Source organism: Protopterus annectens, chromosome 8.part0 (genome assembly GCF_019279795.1).
Source record: "Protopterus annectens isolate FY-2018-M chromosome 8.part0, PAN1.0, whole genome shotgun sequence".
Lineage (NCBI taxonomy): Eukaryota > Metazoa > Chordata > Ceratodontiformes > Protopteridae > Protopterus > Protopterus annectens.
This window is the reverse complement of record NC_056741.1, coordinates 843,561,817-843,582,090: the sequence shown is the minus strand read 5'-3', so window position 1 is coordinate 843,582,090 and position 20,274 is coordinate 843,561,817. Positions and strand designations below refer to the sequence as shown.

At 40.8% G+C, this 20,274-nt stretch overlaps 1 protein-coding gene across 3 annotated transcripts in view; it reads right to left on the bottom strand.

Annotated features, from left to right (window-relative positions):
* Positions 1-15,778: 15,778 nt before the first annotated feature.
* The window catches only part of LOC122809098, a 1,918,481-nt gene continuing 1,913,985 nt past the window's right edge, over positions 15,779-20,274 (bottom strand). For all 3 annotated transcript variants that reach the window (XM_044080326.1, XM_044080325.1, XM_044080327.1), the window contains one exon: positions 15,779-20,274. This exon is cut by the window's right edge and continues 502 nt beyond it. The gene's annotated coding sequence lies outside the window, so the exon portion shown is untranslated.

Genomic DNA, 20,274 nt, shown 5'->3' with positions numbered 1-20,274 from the left:
GGGATTGGTTCACCCACATTGGGTTCCCATGAAGCCCTCTGAGACACCAGGTTAATAAGGGCATCCAGAGAAGGGACTAAGTAATAAAACCACAGGTTCTATATGGACAAATACTACATAATAATTCCAGCGGTAAAAACATACAACTGTTTAGCCCAAAAGATTTATTACAATGGTTACGCAATACAATCAAACTGATAAGCGCTTTCATACAATTGTAATAGAATTCTTCAGATAATTAATTTGATGTCATGTGATACTTATACAAACTTTGATAAACACATGAACATTTGAAACTTTAAAGTTACAAAGTAAACATTACTTAAAGAATTCTTAAAATATTTAAAAATTCTACAAGTGCTTAAACATATCTGATGATTGCTATATAGGAATATAATCTATGTACCCTAAAGTAATAATCTAAAAATATAAAAAGAAAATTATAAAAAAATATATTCATAAATAGCAGTCATTGGCTATGTTTAAGCAGTCGTAAACACTAGAGCCAAAAGGACTAGGAGAGGAAAAGCAATGTTTGGAGCAGAACAATGGAGCTGAGGAAGCTAGGTTTCCTAATTGTATCTGGGCCTGCAAAAAAGAATTGCATCAACTGCTGCAAGTCTGATGTCTTCATTCTCCCAAAAGATCTCATGGACTGGGCAGAAGACGTCACCAATACCTCCTTCCACAGGATGGATCCAAAGAATGGACTCAGAAGAGAACGTTCAGATCTCAGGGGATAGGGGAGATTCGGGGGAGAATTTTGCTGCTGTCATGGGCAAAAATAGGGTATGCAAACTATTCACTGAAGTAGAAGAATCTTTTGATAGGAAGGTACCGGGAATGCTAAAGGAGGGAGACTTGGGTGTCTCCAACACTGGCAGCCCAGGTGATAATAGCTGAACAAGTAGGAATGGAGTCAACAGCGCCAGGGGCACCAAAGGTCAGTGAACTTTTGGCTCCAGCTGATCTTTGACTGATGAGGTGGACTGCTTGTGATCTCTTTGGTTTTTGGATAGGGACTTCGGGTCCTTGCCCTGGTATTGCTCTCTGTTCCTCTTCCTGGACCTCGGAAAGGGAGAAAGGAAAGATGAAGAAGCTGCAGAAGGAGGGATCATCCTTATCAATACAAGCCTGGCCCGACACTTGTTGACAGCTTGGGTCCCAAACACAGCACAAGTAGAAGAGTCAATTTCAAGATGGACAGTGCCTAAACAACAGACACAATGGTCATATTAGTCTTGAGGGAACAACTTGTGCCCACAAACAACTCATTTCCTTAACCCTGACTTTTCTTCTCCATCTCTGTAAATACACACAAAAAAATACTAAGCACAATAAAATATATATCTAACTCCTTCAAAAGATAAAAGCCTAACTACCAAAGACCCTGTTAAAAACAACAGCAGCTAAGAAATCCCAAGGTAATTATCTATACTAGCAAGCAAGAAAAACTACACATCAAATACTCTGAATAATATATATATAGATATATTTTTGTGACTCAAATGAAGAAAGGATGGGAAAGCCAAGACAGAGCAAAGACCACAGGAAAGAAATCCTATCAAACATCTAACACTCACTAAAAATAACACCTACACTATCTAAGACTAAAGACTGGGGTAGAAGATACCAAAAAACAGTGTTATAACAAGCACAAGAATATAGCTGACTGGAGCTCACAGATCAGAATGTACTTTCTAAGGCGTCAAATTAGATCTGAGGACAGAAAAGGACACCAGGGTACTATGGGTACAGGAGGTGGACAGCTCAGGCTGAAGACTCTAGAATGGCTGGCATTGGGTCCAATAACCAACAGGTTGAATCTGAATGGGAAAGACAGCTGAACATTTCTTAAATACCCACTGGACTGTGGATAAAACAAATGGGAGTATAACTGGTGAAATAGCGACTGGTTTCTGGCTGGCAACACAGAAACCTCCTGGAACACCTGGCTATCTTTATGTGATGATAAGTATTCTGGAGGTTGAGGTAGCACATCCAGTTAGCCTTCCTCAATAAAGGCAGAATGGACTGCACCACTGCAATCCAGAACTGGGTCTGTCTGATGAAGAGGTTTAGTCTGCTTAGGTCTCATATGGGCCTGAGGTCCTTATATTCCTTTGCCACCAGAAAGAATCTTGAATAGACCCTGGAACCTCTCTGGTCTGTTAGAATTTCCTGGATGACTCATTTTACTAGCAGCCTTTGAACTTCTACTGCTGCTTTCCTTTGCAGCTGGGATGGGACATCGAGAATGGATTTTTGATGAAAAGAGTGGGAGGTACTGTTGGAAAGGACTCTCAATACCCAAGAATCTGTAGTTATCGCCTTCCAAGTTTGAGGGTGGAGAGCCAAGTGCCTCCCAGCTGCTTCCAGAGTGTAGCAGTTGGGCAAACTTTCAGGAGGACTGAAAGGTTTTGTCAGAGAAGGGTCCCTTAAAACCATGATTTTCTGGTCTACTCCTGCCCCTGGGGTGGCATCTGTTGAAGGTCAGTCATATGCCATGGGTGGCACTATCACCTGCAGCATCCTAAGCAAAATGTTGGGACTCCCAGAACAACAGCCACTTACCTCCCCTTTGATTGTGGGAAAAATGCCATTGAGGGGTGGAAAAGCAGACCTCCATGACAGGCAATGTGCCCTCCTGTTTGTTCCTGATCAGAGATTCCTTAATTTTGGGTACAAACAAGATGGAACATCAAATAAAGCATTCAAAAAGTTCACCTTAAAGCTCAGTGCAAAGTTACAGAAATGCATCCAGACATTGCAGCAAATTGCAATGCTGGTGCCTGCTGTGCTGGATGTACAATCTGTTGCACTGGATAGCAAGCACACGGATACATGTGAAATTGACAGCATGGTAGACATGATAGAGAACTGGACAGGGTGAGCCTATATCATTTGTAGACTTACATATCTTGAATGTCATCTGGGATGCTATGAACCTGGTAACCTAATTAATCAAGTCTCTCTTTAGCCTGGTCAGATATGCCACATAGTTCAGCAAATGAACAGTCAAAGATGGGTGAAGCATATGTACACTTCCCAAATCTATCCACTGCTCTAGACTCTCTATTAGGAAGACAGACAGATGCACTTTCCTCTGAGAGTTCCTTTTTAGTGGTTGCAGTTACAACAATGGCATCAACTGCAAGCCTCTTGCTCCATTACACCATATCCTTGGGTGGGATTAAAATCCTGTCTGGCTTTCTAGGGACAGGCTCACCCTGTCCAGTTCTCTCCACACCCTCCTACAGACTAAACTGACAAGCTCATCTGGAGGTAGTACCACCCAGGCCATGGATGGGCCTGTACCAAAGGCCTCAAGAAAAACGGATTCCTCAGGATAAAGGCTTCAGTGAACCAACCTTCCCTCAGTCTCATCAATTCCAGTAAGTCACCAAAACAGGCATCACCATTGGGAGATTTTGGTTAACTTGCCACCACACTGAGGTCAATATCCTCTATCAACGATTCCTGAGGAGAATCTAGGTGCCTCCTCTTTCACCGATGATTCCAATACTCTTCTGGGAGAGGGAAAATTAGAGAATCCAGGGAAGCCTCATGGAAACCCAAGCTATTGGTGTGAATAAGGCCTTGGGATGCAGGCTGACACGGGACAAGATGATGATTGACTGAGGTAGCAGTCTGACTGGAGTTGGGCAAGATGTGACTCACCAAACACCGAATGGGGTAAAATCCTCTCCATGACTTCAAACATCAATTCTGGAGCCAGACAACTAGGAAAGGACTTCCTCTGATTCAAGGGTCTCAGGGGAAGTACCAACACTAGCCACTGTCCTGGCCGGATCTGAGGTGCAGACTGAAGCTGAGCTGTCTAAGACTGAGGCCACAAGGGGCAGGGAAGGCTCTGCAAACCTCAGAGTCGAACTTGACCCCGTGCTCCTATCCCTAACCTCTCAGCCCTTGGATGCAATTGGCTTAAAAAAACCCAGAGTCGAATTCATCGAGGTGCCGACAATGGAATCATATGGACTGGAGTTGGATCTAAATCCACTAGCTCTGAAGGGTGGAGCACTGAAGGAGAAACTAGAAAGGGGGAAGAAGGGCCAGCTCTCTCCATCGGTGGAGAGGAGGAGGAATGATCTCCATGTCATAATATGCCTTTAAGACGGTCTAAGTCATGTTGTCCAACTGTACTTCCTTTATGCTCTGACAGGACCTTGTGTACCTTGAAGACACATAGGACTGCTTATCAGGCCTGTATACTGGTCTGTCCAGCTCCTGTACCTTAAACAAAGATTGGGTGTGGGGGGTGGTGAGGGTTTTGGTGAGAACACCAGATATGAGGTGGCAGCCAGGGTCAGAACAAGGTACCAAACCAGTTCCAAAGCCAAGCAAGGACTCAGCACCTCCAAAAGATCTGGGATCCAAGGTGGCAGCCAAGGAAATGGAAGTCTTTGGAGCTTTTTGTACAGGCTCATTAGCAACTGTACACTCTGTTGACCTTTTTCTAGAGTCTTTTCCTTTGATTTTGTCTATCTTCCTTCTTTCCTTTCTCTGCCCTTAGCCCTGTCTTTCTTGGCCTTTGTGAAGAAAATGAAAACACTGTAATCCGTGTCAGCATGTCTGGCAGGAGTCTTGTGTATATTCTAGATTAACTTGTATGGTATGCCAGCATGTCTACTTGTGAAAATGTAAATAACATTTAAAATGTTGAGTATTTCCCTGTTCATACAAAATGTTTAGAGAATCTATCAATGTTTTGATGCATTTCTAACTGTGCATGTTTGAGAGAGACATTCTAAAGTACTGTGGAGAATCAGCTGAACAGTGAGTGATGACATTAGAATGTTTCTGGTTGCTAAGTGATTATTTAGCTTAGTTATTAAGATAGAGTTTTTTTCTAGAATAATGGACACCTGTCCTGCAGTTTTATTTTACATTTCTGATGATTGAGTTCTGGTGTTTATTGAAGGCTATTGATTTACATTCTTGTAGTCATTTTACTTATTATTAAATGTTTTCATTACTCTACATTGTGGCTGGAAATTAGTGTTTTTCTTTAGAGATTAGAGAGTGCTTCTAACTGTTTGATACTCCCCACGTCACCTCGAAGGCCTGGTTGCTTATGGTCATTGCTATAATTTATTTTGATATTTAATTTTCATAACTGGATACCCTTTAGAAAGGCATGAAGACACTCTGATTGGTGGCAACATTACCATATTATTTTGGAGAAGGGACACAGCTGGAAATCTGTGTAAGGCTTTCCCCGAAGTGTTTGGATGTGTGAGATACAAATTTACTTTGAGTGTGAGTGCATCAGAGGTCTTAAACTGGGACACACTGCTCTGAAGTGGGTAATAAGGAGTTACATTTAGGCAGGAGAGTGGTATATAGTTCAGTCCCAGGAAAATACATCATGTTCCTATTGTGCTCTTAGGGGAAAATTGTGAAATGTTACTCCTATTTAAGTGACAGCCTCATATTGGAGTCAGTAGTGAGGATTAAAGCTTCTTAGTTACTGACCAGGATAATAAGGAACATCACATTTTTCTGGTGGCAGTCCAGTGGGTATAGCAGGACGTCGAAGTAATTGGTGTCAGTCCGCTGGGATTTTGGCTGGGCATCACAGCCTTCTCCAAGGCCTTCTTAGTGGGAGAAGAAGAAGAAGCAAAGGAAAGTAACCCTGTAGAAGTAGAAGCAGGAAGGAGCCATTTTAAAACTAGCTTGGTACACTTGTCAGCCAATACGCCTGATCCAAATGAGGAACAGGCCTCACAGTCCTGATTCAGGTGAGCTGCCCCCAGGCAGTACATACACCGTTCATGCAAGTCTTGTGGGGACAGCTTATGGCCACATTCTACCCACTTCCTGAACCCTGAAGCCTTCTCAGCTATCCTGAAAGACACTAAGGTGAACACTTCACAAACCAACTTAAAGGGTGGGGGAAGGCCCTGATACTTAAGCATCACAAAAGCACACACAAACACTAACACAGAAAAGACCAAATGACTCAGTCATCAGCAACAGAGGGAGACAAGAAAGACAAAATATAAGAAATCCCTAAACCTGCAAACTTCCTACCAAAGAAAAAGGAGAGGAGTAAGAATTAAGGTATATTAGAAGTGAAAAATGCTTCTATTATCTTTGAAAAACATTTATCTAAATGGGTTCCCTAGACCATGTCTGTCTACAAGCACAACAAATGAGATCTGGAGATTAGGTAGAATAGAGATATATGGGAGAAGAGTTTGAGCTTTAGAACTAAAAGTCTGACTTGCCAGCCTGCAGGTGGAAAAGACAACGTGCAGTCAACTGTTCTGACTTAATGAACTATTAACATTGCTCAGAAATCAACCAATAAAACTAAGTAAATCATGATTTAAACACCATGCCTCCCATTATCACCTATCAAAAATGTCAGTTAGAAAATATCAGAAATAATGCAGTCTGATAAAAGGCAACAAATAAAGTCAAGATTCTACTCATCTGCATGATTTCCAAGAAAGGTATAGCATACTATCTAATGGTTTTACAAATGTGTTGGTCTGAGTCCCACACTAACCAGCAATAGTAAGCTGAATGCCCACTTACACAGGTATTCCAGAAACATAATCTATATTTTTATGTAAAGTGTTGTATAGGCTATCAAGAATAATTGCACTGTAGAAACAAACTGTCTGTGATAGATATGCAAATCTAATGTAGTTAACATAAAGGTGGGACTAGGGTTTGTACAACTAAATGATTTAAGTTAATTATTTATACTTTTTTAGTTGAGTACGCAAACTCACAGCATTGTATTCTACCTTAACTGTGACCAAGCTGATTAAACACTTCACATAATTCTTCTTTTTTCATGGCATCAATTTAATGGAGCTTATTTTTTTGAAGAAGACAGAAACAGATACTGGGATTCAGAAAGGTGCTGATCATAATCACGTTGAGCTTTCCACTGTTTACCTTCTGGGTACGATTTGGCTCTGAGCTCATTAACAATGAACAAAGTGAAATGCCAAAGTGAAACAACAGCTAATTAGGAAACTTAATCATAGCCAAAGCAGGGCTTGTGGTGATAGACAGTCAGCCCTAGTGGTGGCTGTGTAATATGAAAAGCAGATATGGTCAATGTCTCATATATATACACACTTCAATGTGGTTCAGCACATTCACAAACACACAAGAGCAGTAAGACGATAAATGCAGCTACCAGACTTAAAAGGCTCGTTATACTTTTAAAACATATTTTTGAGTAGATTAAAGGGTGGGAATGGGAGTATAGGACACTAGAAATAAGGAGAAAGCAAGAAGAGGGAAGCACATAAAGGAACAGGTAAGGAAAGATAAGGATGTAGACAGAGAAAGAATGGTAATTTTTCCTGTGGGACAGATGCCCACTTTCTTTAAGCAAAGAAGGTAAGGTAGGGTTGGATGTGAGTGATTTTAAAGGAATGGTTATAGGGTAATGGTAATTAGCAAGGGCAAATTCACAAACAAATAACAGATAAAATTAACAGGGAAGAAAAGGTGATGGGGAGGACTGAACAAAGAAAGGAGGACAATGACACAACAGGGAAGGGAACACCATGATGGAGGAGAGAATGGGTATGGTCCTCAGTAGTGCCATATCCATACACCACCCAGAGGGAGTCTACAAACCACCTTGTGCTCCTTCACCAGTGGGTCCTGGCTCAGATGATGCTGCCAGTGGCAGGAAAGGACACAACTCTGCAAACCACAAGAGTAGTCTTTACAGGTGGCCAACATGGGCATCAATACAGTGGTCTGCCAGCTCCTTCATCACTGCAGCAAGCTGCCTGTGGGTAACATACTGGTCACCTCTGACACAGCCACTGGTGTAAACAACAGTGTGCCCAGCTGGTGAAGTCCCAACAGGGACAGCAGATGAGGGCCTATTAGCCTCCACTGAAGAAAGTATTTGAAAGGCAGCCACATTGGTGTTCCTGGAAATATGCATCCATGGGGGGAGGGGCTCGTGGTCCCAGGTCAAAGCACAGCTACTGCTGTATAGAAATGCAAAACGGAAACAACATAAACAAACAAAACAAATATATTAAAAAGAAACTATAAGGGAGGGGACAAAAATGCAGACACTAGATGAAATACAGTATTATTTGTGGATAATTAGGATAGTATGCTACTAGAACTACCCCTGAAATATTAATATGGAAAGTCATAAGAGAGATGCACAGACAATGCCAAAAAATGTGTCGTCAGCCCCTTTGGGAAAAACCCAGTTCCCATGAATTACCACATCAATGGTAGTCCACTGAATACAGAAGGCGTTATAAGAGATCTGGGAACACAGGTTGACAGCAACCTCTCTTTTGACCATCACATTGCCACTGTGGTCAGAAAGTCCTTCTATGTGGCACATCTCATTACTTGAGGGTATTTGCATCCAGGAAGAAAGAGGTCATTGTCTTCCTCTACTCTTCCCTCATTAGGCCAATCATCGAGTACAATGCCCCATTTTGCATGTACCTCACTAGACACCTGCAACAACTGGAGAGGCTGCAAAAGTACCTCACAAAGAGGATCCTAGATCTTACACACTTGTCCTATATAGACAGACTCAAAAAATTCCCAACTATTCTCTGCCTCATATCGCCTACTTAGAGGTGATCTCTGCTTGACTTACAAAACCATGTCTGACCCAGCTCTTTTAGAAATGATACATCTAAAGAAATCCCAATCCCTCCACACCACACACTCCAGAGACCTCAACATCATAACCACAATCAACAGAACAAGCTGGAGGGACAGGTTCATAACCCAGAGACTGCCCATGCTATGGAATAGACTTCCCATACATGTCAAACAGAGTGCACCTCACTGGCCCTCTTCAACAGAAATCTTTATGAGTGGATGGGAAATAGAAAATTCACCCCGGGGATCACTCCAGTGGCTCTACTTGACAGAGGCACTGGGAACTAAGGTCGGGTGGCACGATGCCAGAGTAATCCTGTGGGCTAGGCTTGTAAAGGCTCCAGGGCCATTAACCTAGTACACACCTATGAACCTATGACTACCGACAATCCAGCGATATGTGCTGATAACTATTAACTACATATACTGAACAGGGGATATGAAAAAATCTTTACTAATTATCATAACTAATTAGTTATGATTGCTCTACATACTAAGTGTACTATACCTAGTATGAAGTACACTAATGTAACTAAGTGGGGATATCTAAAATTCCTTGCACTATGCACTACATAAACAAAACCATAAACCTAGCAGTTGGCAAGACGTATTATTATGTGATTACTGCATGGACATACACTGACTTCACCACATGGCATGCCATAAACAGGGATAAAGTTGTTAACATTCTCTATAGGTAATTGCCTGATACGTAAGTATTGCTATGAAGTTAACATCTCAAAACTACTACTGAGGAAGAAATAATTACATCTCTAAGTAAATGATAACCGACAGTTGTACACAGCTCTGTGCCTGGAAAGTTGGGACAGTACCCTCAAGTAATGGAGATTATTCAATGAAATAGCCTCCTGAGTTTTGGAAAAAGAAAATACCTAATTACTCAACAGTCCACACCAGTGGAATGGGGAAAGTAGAAAACAATCTTTCCACCATATTTATGATACACCTCAAATGCCCTGACTCTGGCCTCTACTTCCCATTGGCTAAGAAAGTCTGGTTGGTGCCTCCACAGGCCACTACAGCTTACCAGTTTGTGGAATGCCTGCGGCATCAGTAACTGCCCTGATGAGATATCACCAGGCATCCACCTTATATTGGGGACCCTCATAGCAGCCTCCAAGCAAATAGTCCCAGTGGTCTCCATGCAAAGAAAAAAAAGGAAGATCTTGGCTGCCTTAGTGCACCACTGGAGTGCCCTGCAAGAAACAGTACCACAGGAAGCTATGGCTGTACTGTAGGATTCATGTCAGAAAATCATAGCTGGCATCTTGCAGTCATGCCAGTTTCCCACTTTGAGAAATGCCTCAAAACATAGGGTCATGTAATTGTGCAGTATGTGCATAGTGCAAATTGGACAACATTATTCTGACTATATGGAAAATGGGATTTCTTTCCATTGGGTAAGAAGGTGTGCCTGGTGTCTCCACAGGTCACTACAGTGCTGCATGCACTGCTTGCCAGTTCAAGAAATGCCTTTGGCATCAGGAACTACCCTTGAGAGACTGTGACAGGAATCCTCCTTTTACTGGGGACCCTCATAGAAATCTCCAAACAACTGGTCCTGGTAGTCTCTATGCAAGAAAAACAATGGAAAATCTTGGTTTCCTAGAGTACCACTGGACTGTCCTCTATGAAACAGTACCACTGGAAGCCATAGCCATAATGTACGACTCATACCACAGAATCATGGCTTGGATCACATGGTCATGCCAGTTTCCCATTTTGAGAAATGCCTCACAACACAAGGTAATGTAATAGTACAGGTTGTGTCATGGTGCAAATTGAACAGTGTCATTTTAACTATGTGGAAACTGGTTACTGGGAAGTTGTGAAATATGTCAGGCACTGTTGTCCTCTGAGCCATGTTGTTAAACTATTACATTGGCAGTGCTCTTTAGCACCTCTACAATCAGCAGACTTACACCACGAAATGCAGGGGGAACACTTTCTGACCTTGACAACCACACAGTGTCTCATAGGTACATGATGCTGTGTAAGCTTGTACTCGAGAGTCTGCCTCCAACTGTGATGCTCAGAATGAGCGATTCAGAGACATTCATATGACACACTGCACTGAGAGACCCAAGTATATGCAATACAAGCCATGGACAGCATACAGAGACTCTTCATTCTATTGAAGAAGGCTTGCAGTTCCAACAAGAAAGACTAAGCAGCTATATTTACTTATCTGGAAAGTAGAATAGCAGCACTGTGGAAGGTAGGTTACACATTTTATTAACATTTCATTTACTGCAATGTTTTCCTAGTGATCTTTGGCCAAATGCAGTGTGGACGCACTTTTTTTTTACAGTATAGCTAAACAATGAACTAGACTGTAAAGTAATGTCTTTCGGCTTTCCCTGCTTAGGGGTCGCCACAGTGGAACTCCGGTCCGCTAATGATTGGCCATTAATTTTTACGGTGCCAAGTTGCCAATGCCCAACCTTCAAAGAAGGCACACTCATTCATGCATGCACCTACCTGCATGTCTTTATATGTCACTCGACACGGGGAGGACATGCAGACTGCACACAGAAGGCGCTCCAGCCGAGAATCGAACGGGAGAACCTCTTGCTGTGAGGCAACAACGCTAACCACTGTACCACCGTGGCCTTAATGGAATAAAATAGGGGTAGTGAAAGTACTGAGAAAGGTAAGCTGAGGCACACTCCACAGGACTGCTGACAGGCAGCAGATAAAGGCATCATTCCATGCAACTACCTTTGTTACAAAGAGGCAGTCAGTTATGTACAGCAGAACCTTACCATACTATCAGGAGTGGAGTTCAACTTTGGTTTTGAGTGAGTTGCTGCAGATGTGACTGGTGACCTTGGTGGTGGTGTGGGGCTGCATAACCATAGTGTGTGCGATCAGACATCTGTGTAACACTGAGTATTGTTTAAAAAAGTGTAATGTACGTTCCTACACATGAAGGGGCAGGTCTGCAGACATACTGCTGACATATTACAAGTCAGGCCATGCTGACCAGAAGTGCAGCTATAAAATTCATGCAGTGTTCACAATCTCATATTAATCACCCCAACTAGCTGTGCATGAAAAATGCATATACCTCTCCAGATGCTGCTCCCATTACAGGCACACTGACGGAGGGAAATTATAGTGGAGTTTTTAGACAGAAAAACAAAGGGAAGAAATGGTGATGGGAAGGACTGGACAACAAAGAAAGGAGGACAATGACACAACAGGGAAGGGAACACCATGATGGAGGACAGAATGGGTATGGTCCTCAGTAGTGCCATATCCATACACCACCCAGAGGGAGTCTACAAACTACCTTGTGCTCCTTCACCAGTGGGTCCTGGCTCAGTTGATGCTGCCAGTGACGGGAAAGGATACAACTCTGCAAACTACAAGAGTAGTTTTTACAGGTGGCCAACATGGGTATCAATACAGTGGTCTGCCAGCTCCTTCATCACCGCAGCAAGCTGCCTGTGGGTAACATGCATGCATATTTATCAGCTGTTGTCTCCTACAATTATGATAAAGATTGTTTTCAGAACATACCTATGTCTCTGAGCATATTCAAGTTATTCCTGAGCTATGTGACACACTTGAATTGAGGCAGTTCTGTCTCACCAGACACCTACAACAGCTGGAGAAACCACAGGGATTTCTCACCATGAAAACACACCATACACAAAGCAAGTCCTATGTGGAAAGACTGAAAGCCCTGTCACTGTATTCTGTCTCCTACATACTGCTAAGGGGTGACCTGTACCTGGCTTATAGAGCAGCCTCTGACCCAGCCTAATGGAAATGTTACACATTTGTAAATCAAACGGCACGAGGGTCACTCACTCAAGAAATCTTTACCTCGCCTCTGACATGAACAAATCATGCTGGACAGATAGATACATCTTTCAGAGACTACCCCTTCTCTGGAGCAAGCTTTCCACTTACATGAAGCAGAGCCCCTTCCTGACCCTCTTCAAATGCAACCTAGATCAATGGATGAGTAACCATAAATTCACTCCTGGGGTGGCACCCATGTCCCTTATGAACAGAGGCAGTCGGTATTAATTATCATATCATAGACTTATAACTACAAACTTTGTTCACCAAACTACTGACAATTGGGGCAACTCAGGATAAATATGGCTAGGCTTGTAAGGGCTCTTAGGCCTAGTTAATCTGCTATGAACCTAAGAAATAATCTGTCCTTAGAAATTACAGTGCTTCTAACACATTACTGGCTTTGCCTTTGAAGTCTGACTATTGGCAGCCAGGTGCCTGCTAAGACCTACACTCCAGCATAGTATGCAACACGACACTTACATTTCTGCAGAGGGGTGGGAAATGCTTAGCAGGCAGAAATGCTGCTGTGTTGCACAATGTACTTATGGGAATGTTTGATGATGCGGGGGTCTGTTCTGTGTGCTTGGTGGGGTTCAGTGGTTCCAGTCCAACTGGCTATGCAGCCCAGGAAGTCAGTCTCCTCTGGCTCAGATTGTCTGCTTTAAGCTGCATAGGGTGTGGCGATGACCATTTGGATGTGCATACAAGTGGTGACAGACATCATGTGTACTTCCTCTAACACCAAAACTAGCTATGTCAAAATCTACAATACAGAGAATGTGCAGACTAGCAACACATCTGTCTTTGCAGGGATCAGATGTGTACTACAGGGTATAAGTGATGATCTAAGGGGATTGCAAATCTGTGTGTGTGTGTGTGTGTGTGTGTGTGTGTGTGTGTGTGTGTGTGTGTGTGTGTGTGTGTGTGTATGCATACATGTATATCAATCAAATTATTGACATATTCCTTCACCTACTGGTGCAGTTCAGAATCTCCCATGTGCCAAGGACACATCAGGAGTATATCACAAAGCCGCTCCACCTCTGGCTCCAATGAAGGTGCCTGAAATAGAAGTGGGAGATCTAGGTCACAGTCACATAGTGCCACCAGTTCCACAGCACAGCAACATTAAGTGCGAGGATGCATGAGGGTATGACAGTGCATCCCAGAGCCAATTAAGCTAGTGCCACCACTACTCCTGGTGGATTTCAGTGCTCACAGTCACAAATCACTTCCATCTCTGGACAAGGATGTATTCCTACCAGTGAAACTTCTGGAAGAGGCAGCTCCTGTGGACAAAGTCATGCATATGAAGCCTGCAATTCTTTTATGGATGCCTTGAACCTGTCCATAAGATCAAGCAACAGTGCAACACCATCTGCTGAAGCTATAACCCAGCATACAGAGAGACACACACACCCAAAACCCCCAGTTCAACACCCACAAAGTGTCAGTTGCCGTTCCCAAAGCATTTTATGGTATTCCCCTCCACTCCCATTTCAGACCCACAATGCACTCTAATATTGTCAGTTTCTACAGCACCAAACATTTCCCTGTTGAAAAAATTGCACATTTGTGTTCCCTCCCCGACCTGTGCAAATGATGACAACTATGCCCTGCCCTTAGTACTTTGTTACTTGGGTTGCCTATGTCTGATGCACAGTGTGGCCAGTTTATGCATGGGTAAGCACAAACTGTTTGTGAGTTTGCATGCATCACATTTTAATATAATGTATAATCTTTACTATGGGTCAGAGCTATGCATTAGCAGCTGCCTCTTGATGATGCCACTGTGTACTCTGCTGCCTCTGTATTTTATAGTCTTTCTTTGCTGCTTGGTCATCCACTAACTCCTTATCTGCCTCACCCTCCATTGCCTAGTGCAGAGGGAGATGCTCCTTTTGCTACAATTGCTTCCTCAATATAATGTTGTGTAACATTGCACCCATTAAAAATATCTTGGCAATTGTGCTAGGGTTATACTGCAGAGCACCAGCAGATACATCCAGGCAGTGAAAGCAAAGCATGCCCTTAGCAGCCCAAATGCATGCTGCACAAAGACTCATGTTTGGGATAGGGCATAGCTGTATCCAATGTTGGTCGCAGTCTTTGGATTTCTGATATGTCATCAACCAGGGCTCCATGGCATATTCAGCACTACCAATAAGATGCCCCTGGGGAAATTTATCCTTCACAAACTGTTGATGAAGGTCATACATGTGCCATATATAGAAGTCATGGTAGTTACCTGTGTAGTTTGCAGACACTTGAATTTAATACTCTATTTATTACAGATAAGTTGGCAGCTGATAAAGTGACAATCTTTACGGCTCACATACCTTATTCCCATCTCACCAGGTGGGACCTTACTTTGATGCATGCGTAATCTATGGTCCCTAGCACCTCAGGGGAAATGGACTATTTCATAAAAGTCCTGCTAGTTCCTCTGTGGTATGTGCAAACCATATATATGTTCCTCTAAGTGCTGTAGCAGGGCATCAAGGAACTGATGGAGTATTCCAGAGGCTGATGCTTGGGATACCTCCACTATGCCCTCTGATGGTTGCTGAAACATCCCCCTAGCTAATATTCGTAAGGCCGAATGTATCTTAGTATCCACTGGGATAGATAATCCATGACTCCCTTGAGGCTGCACATGAGGCCAACACATCTGCTAGCTCCTTTATGATGGCCCAATCCTTACAGTACCAGTCTACAGCATTGGTGTCATGAAGGCCTTGGAATGTGAAGCACAGCTGGTTGACATGGTATCTCTGAGGGTGATGGCACCCACCACTGTGGCTGCTAACAGCAATAATAAATAGCCTGTTGCATTTACACCTTCACTAAAGCTATGCCAACTCATAACATAATTCTGCTACTAGAACATCATATCATGGACTTTATATGTTTCTGAATCACTCTGCCATATTATTTACCCTCACCTGTATACAATGAGACATTCATGTTAATACTGTTGGTCTACCAGGTCATTATACTGCCATTAGCATTTACTGTGAGTAACTATGTTGTTCTGCCTCCTCCACTCGCTCTAAGTGCATCTCTGAATTGCATACACATTGTGTGCGAATGCTCAGTGCACATAACTGCCTACTACAATGCAGCAAATATTTCTGAATTCCAGGAAGAATATTTCATACTATGTAAGCAGCAGATATTTCAGCTCCTTAGTTTTGCAAATTACTGTCCTTTTAAAATTAAGCTGTAGTTTCTTTATAACAGGTTCTGATTTTGACAGTAATTATTTTAAAATGCATAGGCCAAATGATCAACCACAACATGTATTTATGTATTATTTATTTGCATTTGTTTACCATGAGAGTCCAACTGGGAAGAAAACATTATCCTTTTCATCAGAGGCCCAGGGAAAAATAATCAACATTAGTAAAATTACATGCATATTAGGTTCAATATAATCAAGAGTTTGCAAGATGTTAATCAATAGTATACACTGCTCTGACAAAGTGACATTGATGTGACATTTAAAATTTTGAAATTGATTTTATAGTATTAAATCACCACAATATTAATATATGTGTTCTCAATGGCTTCTGAAACAATTGCACAGTAGTATTACTGTAGGCATACACATACATATATTATTCTAACATGGTGAGAATTAGCTCCATAGAGAAGGAGTTAAGGATTAAAAGTCATGGAGGTTGAATTGGTTAATCTGGACCGTGTCAGGAACAGATACAAGATTTAATTAAGTGATCCTTCATCAGAATTTTGATGGGTTTTCTGTATGTTTGATTTGCAACTGAATCGAGTTACATCGCTTGGCTACATAGTTAAGAGTATAAGAGTTACTGGTTGAGTTTAGAGATTTAGTAGTCTGTATCAAATTTATCAGTGAAGAGTAAGTTCATTTTTGGTTTGTATATTTGAAATTTGTATTTTGCATTTTAGAGCTAGGCAGTTGCCTGGTTTATATACTAAGGCGTGGGCGGTCGTCAGTTCAGTGTAGTTAAGGTGGAGAGGCAGCTCCAACCAGTTAAATTGTTTGAGCATAGCACAGTGGTACAAGTCAGTGAAGCATACAACTTTGTTATAAGAGTCTGAAAATTTTGTTTTTTTGTGGTTATATTTAGGTTTGTGAGAACAGGTGAAGCACTGAGGAGGGTTGACAGGAGATAAGCTATTGCTACTGATCTTCTTGCCCTGTTACTGATGCAAGGTGTGGTTATGTAAAGAAAGCCAAGTATGTGATGTGTTTTTATTGATTGTGTGGGCAATATGGTGATCATATCTCAAGCTGTTATCTATTGTGATACCTAGTAACTTGCTATGTGGTACTATTTCAAGAACTACATTTTTGCTAGTAGTAATGTGTAATGATTTTTTTAGGGTTGTGAAGTGATTAGGGGTGAATAACAGCTTATTTTTGGGTAGGGGATTAAGGAGGAGGTTGTGGTTTTGTAGCCATGTTGCTATGGATGTGAAGGATACCTGAGCATTCTTAAATATTTTGCCAGTGTCTGGTGTTCATCACAGAAGGGTGAGGTTGTCTACATACTGAACCAGTTTTGCCATTTTGTTGGATATACTGAATAAGAAGGGGGCCAAAGTAGATCCTTGTGAAACTGCAATTGATACTGGGAAGAAAACTGTGCAGTCCTGTTTTTATTTTACCCCTCAGGGGAATTTTTTGTAACACAAAAAGAGTAATTTATATTTTAAAATGTCCATGTGAGTTGTTTTACATAGGGGAAAGCCAGAGGTATGTTAAAGTAAGACTGCAAGAACATGTTAGGCATATTAGAAATGCATGTGTTGAAAGTCCTCTGGGTATGCATTTTAAAAAGTTTCATGAAAGTGATCCAAAGTGTTTAAAGGGGAGTATTTTGGAACAAATAATTGTCAATGTGAGTGAAAGGACCCCTTACGGATAAATTACTCCATAATGAATCTGTATATATTTTAAAATACAATACATTAGTACCAAGTGGATTGAATATTGAGTGCAATTGGAAGCATTTAATTAATTAATTAATTAATTGATTTGAAAAAAATTGTTTAACAAGTTTTAGAATATATATATATATATATTTTTTTTTATTGTGTGTTCACTTCTTGAAGGCTTTTTGCCGAGGCACTAGAGGGTTGAGAAGTTAATAAATTCATTTATTTTTATCTGTGGCTGTTGTTTGGATTTATCTTTCTTTTGGTGAGTGGTCCGTTTCTATTGTATGACTTGTTGTCGGTCAGATTAGTGGCTATGGAATCTGGTTGGAGCTGACTGGAAAGGTGAAGGGTAGAGAGTCTCGTTAGTATTAACTGATGTGACAGTGTTACCTTTGTTTCCGTCTTAATTTAGGATATCAGATTATTAGTAAAGTTTAGTAGGGATGTGGTTTGTTATGTTGTGGGCTGAAACCATGCTGGGTATTAAAATATATGGTTATGAGTTACGAGGTATTTTGAGAGTTGTGAGTGAATACATTTTTCCAGTATTCTAGAGAGTTGAGATAGGACAGGAGAATGGGAGGTAGTTAGTGAATATGCCACCTTTATGAAATGATATTATGAGATATTTTTTTCCATAAGGTTGGAACTATATTTTGTTAAATTGAGCGATTTATCAGGATAGAGATGGGATGTGCTACAACATCAGCAGCAATTTTTAGATATTCTGATGGGAGACTGTCAGCTGCTATATTTGTTGGCTTCATGTTTTAATAAGTGTTTTTTTATTAAAGCAGTAAGGACAGGTTGAAAGTTAAACATGTTTTCAGAGTTGTGAGATAGTTGTGGAATTGTGAGTGTTGACTGATGACTGTTTTTAAGTAGTTAGAGGATGGTATGGATAAAGTAAAAGTTAATCTAGTTGGCTATATTATCTAAGCTGTTTGAGGGTGCAGGAACAGTAGGGTCGCCAGGTTGTAATAAGCTGTTTATGGATTTCCAGAAGAGTTTAGGATTATTTTTGTGTTTTAGCTATGGGCTTGTGAAGTAAACTTTTCTAAATGATTTGATTTGTTTTTTGGTTAGGCTTCTAATCTGCCTGAAGTAAAGTGAGTGTTGAATTTCATGTTTCGCCATTGACATCAAGCTTTATCCTTGGTTATCATGAAGATTTTGGTGTCTTTTATGAGTCAAAAGACAGTGTTTGATCTAACATTTTTGGTTCTTAGTGGGGCATGATGGTTAATTAAGTATGTCTAATACTGTGTTATTAGAATAAGAAACTGCCAGATCTAGGGCATTGTTTTTATTGATCTCCAGTCACATTGTTTTACACTGTCAATGAAAGTGCTTTCAGTGAAATTAGAGACATTATGTACTTGCTTCAAGATTACTTTGGGGACATTCTGTGTTGTTTTTACTTTGACTTTTGGAGTATTTTTTGTTACTTTATTTGTTTAGTTGAGAGCATGTCTGAGAGTGAAGGTAGGAGGATAGTCACTAGTGATGTCAGGTAGGCACCTACAGCCTGTTATGTTGTTCAGTTTACTGGCTGAGATCCAGTCCAGAATGGATTGCTTGCTACTAGGTTTGTTCACTTTGGTTGGTATATTAATAACTTGCGTAAAACTACAGAGATTTATGAGTGGTACCCCTTTTCTGAGGTACAGTGTGTGAAGTCAATATTAAGATCACCCATTATTATGGTTTCTAGTTTGATGTTAGTTAGCCAGCACAGTATGTCTTCTGTAGTTGAGATATTACCACCCACTGGTATACAGAGAGTATAAAGAATATTGTTTTGAACTTATTTAGTTTGAGATTTGTTAAGAGTCATCCAACATTATGTAATTTTGGGATAGATCGCCTGTCATGAGACATTTCTAATACCTTTTTGAATATTATAGCAATACACATGTAAAAATTAAACAGTTCCAAATACATAAATATACATTGTACTTCCTTTTCATACAGGTTGAGTTATTGGTAGTACGAGACAGTATAAGATAATAGACAGTATACAATATTCTGTACAACACAAGCATTTGTAGTACAAGACAGTACAGGACAGTGATTACTGATACTATTACTTACTTCAATATATTATTCTTTTACTGTACTATAACTAACTTTTAAATCTGGGAGTATCACATAAAATAATGTAACTACTGCCTCCAGACTGCTGTCCCTTACTCAATCACTACAGCATTAATGTGCATATCTACTAAAATTAATTATTGTAAACATATCAGTTATGTTGTCATTTTCTCATATAATGTGTTTGTTCTTTATTACTTGGAGATTTTCTCCATGGATCTCCAATGAAAATGGGACCACAAACCCAGCTATTAAAACACAAATAAAATAAAATAAAATGGGTACTTGGTAAACTATATATTACAACAAGTACCACTGTAGCAGAATTCATTCTGTCCCATGTACCATTTTATGTACCATACACACAGCGGCAATCCACAGAGGTTTAAAATATTGACAGTCAATGAGTAACAAGACAGAATAGCACAACACAGCAGCATTCAGTCAAGTATGTGACAGTCTCCTTCACATGTAGTCTGTATGCCTTCAAAGTACAGGTAAGAAATTTGCAGGCTGCCACGTTTTCTTACATGATAGCAACCTATCACAAACAACATACATAAATGCTTCAAGATGAATTTTTAAGTGCACATGCCCAGTTCTAAAAGTGAAGCTATATCTTAATTTTCAAAATGTGTAAGGGACAGGGAATTTTAAATGGTGAGAACTAAAGAGCAAATTAATACATTTTGCTCCATTACAGTCTATACAATTAAGGCTGGACATAATGCAAAAGAATAGCTTCCATACTGTACCATCAATAACTATGTG